Here is a 2,446-nt window from a genome sequence, read left to right as displayed (position 1 = left end):
ACCCCGTCCCCCTGCACCCCTGCCCCCCAGGACCGTGGATGGCCAGACAGCCTCTTCCGGGCTCGCCCCTGCTGGCCTGTGCTCCCTGGGCCCAGCCTGTGGTGGACAGGCCGAGGCTGCCCCCACACTTAGCTGTTGTCACATGACCATGTTGTCTCCCTGCTTCCCCCACAATGTCTCTAACTGCCCCCCCCCCCCCTCAGGAGTCTGGAGCCAGCGGGCAAGCGGATTGGCAGAGAGCATGGGTGTAGCCCCGCCTCTTGAGTGCCAATCACTCCAGCTGCTCTCCCCTTTCCTGGGACAGGTGGGTGTCTAGCCGTGTACTCATCCCTGCACACCCAACTTCATGGCCCCAGGCCAAGGCCAGCTCTGGGACGCCAAGTTCCTGCCACACCCCCAGCTGGACCTGTGTCTGCCAATGGGCCTGGCCCTCACATTCATGATCTGGCCCATCGGACAAAAGGTGACTGATAGGGAGGTCTGGCTGGTTCTGCGTTGCCAAGCAGCGTCCTTGTGAAATCTTTTATTCTTTTTGTCACCCATGTCCCTCCATACAACACACCCGTCTACGCTGTCCCCTCCCTCTCTGCCCACAGACTGTGACTCCTCCTCCCACCAGAACTCAGCTGCCCACCTTGGTCCCCAGGGGCTGAGGGCGCTCTGAGGCCACTCTGACGAAGTCACCAAGAGGTGTTAACAGCTGGTGATGTCTTACTATGTATGGCCCCTCGGTGACATATTCAACAGGGGTCTTTCATGCCTTAACCCCAAGAAGTGACTCTGATGATGAGAATTTTGCTGGTCCGAGTGAATATTCCCAGGCGCTGTTCCAGGCCCTGGGGATACTGCCCCTGCTCACTTGGGCCTCATTTCCAGCCCAAGGCCCTAAAATCGAATCATGGGGACAGATGTCTGTACCACCCGCAGAAGGCAGCTTGCGAGGAGGCTGCGTGGGACTTGGAGCTGCATTTGCTGACACCTGGTGCATTTTGAGTCTGAACAAGCCAGGCTGGGACTCTCCAGCGTCTCTCCTGAGGATGTCCGGGAACATTGGGGGGTTGCCCATCTAACCCTAATAGAGGGTCTGCTTCCTGGGTATGGGACCTGTGTAGGCATACAGATGCCCCCAGAAGGCAAGGCGGCATGATGCCCATTTTTCTGGTAGGAAACCTGGGCTAGGACGTGGGAAGCACCGACGTGAAGTCCACGGGGCGGAACACGGTGGGAGCACCTCTACGAGTGTCACCCCTCAGTTCTCGGGGGTCTCAGCCGGGCGGCTTGTTTCTGAGGTTTTGACTAGTGAAACTGCCGGCTGCCTGCGCGTCTCTGCCCTGCCTGCTTTCCGCTCTTCCGCGCTCTGAGATGGCTTTGTTTCTGGGCACAAGGCTACGGTGGCGCCTCGTGGGCTCTGAAAAGTTGTACAGAGACGTGCACGTGACGTGTGCAGCCTTCCAGTGGGCAGTGGTTTGGGTTTTTGTTGGGGTTTTTTTTGTTTGTTTTTTTGCTCAGCTGCCATAACAAAATGCCGCAGACTGGGCGGCTTAAACGGCAAACACTTTTCTCACGTTCCAGAGGCCAAGAGTCCGAGATCAAGGAGTCAGCAGGTCGGGCTTCGTCTGGGGCCCCCGTTGGCTTGCTGATGGCCACCCGCTCGACCATGTCCTCACGTGGTCTTTTCTCTGCACGCATGGTGTCCACACCCCCTCTTTATAAGGACCCCATCCCCAGATCGCACGAGTCGGCTTCCTGGAGAAAGCCCCAGGTTGCTCTCGTGTGTGACTTCAACCCTTGCCTATGAACCAGTAGTAACTCTAAACCCAACTCTCCCTCCGTTGGCACCTGTGACGGCTGTTGTGGTCTTTGGCTACTGTTTACGGAATAACATGGAAACCGCGTTCTCCCTGCAGCCAAGGGACCGGCGAGAGTCCCTGGAGGCCAGTAGGTAGCTTTTCCCAGCCGGACGGGGTGCAGATATGCTCTCCGACAGCTTTCGCCAGTGGAATTAGCTCGCAGGACACACTTTCCTCGCCCTCGCGCCCTTTCTCTGTCACTGCGCCAGCCTGGTTTGTGTGCACGGGGAGGAGATGGAAGCCCCTCGCCCCGGGCGATGGTTGGCTGTGCCAGCGTTAGGGTGGGCCCTTCGTGGCCTGGATGCTGAGCTGCTCAGTGAAGCAGCTCTGACCCTGGGAACGTGCAGTTCACGCTCATCTTAGGAACTGAGCGCCTCCTCAGTCACTGCGCAGCCATCACCGTAGCCTTTCCGTCTAGGCCTGTGGTCAGCAAACCGCGGCTCGCGAGCCACATGCGGCTCTTTGGCCCCTTGAGTGTGGCTCTTCCACAAAATACCACGTGCGGGCGCGCACGTACAGTGCGATTGAAACTTCGTGGCCCATGCGCAGAAGTCAGTTTTCGGCCTGGGCGAGTCTATTTTGAAGAAGTGGCATTA

This window comes from Myotis brandtii, unplaced genomic scaffold (genome assembly GCF_000412655.1).
Source record: "Myotis brandtii unplaced genomic scaffold, ASM41265v1 scaffold120, whole genome shotgun sequence".
In the NCBI taxonomy this organism is placed as follows: domain Eukaryota; kingdom Metazoa; phylum Chordata; class Mammalia; order Chiroptera; family Vespertilionidae; genus Myotis; species Myotis brandtii.
Note: the sequence above shows the minus strand (reverse complement) of the source record.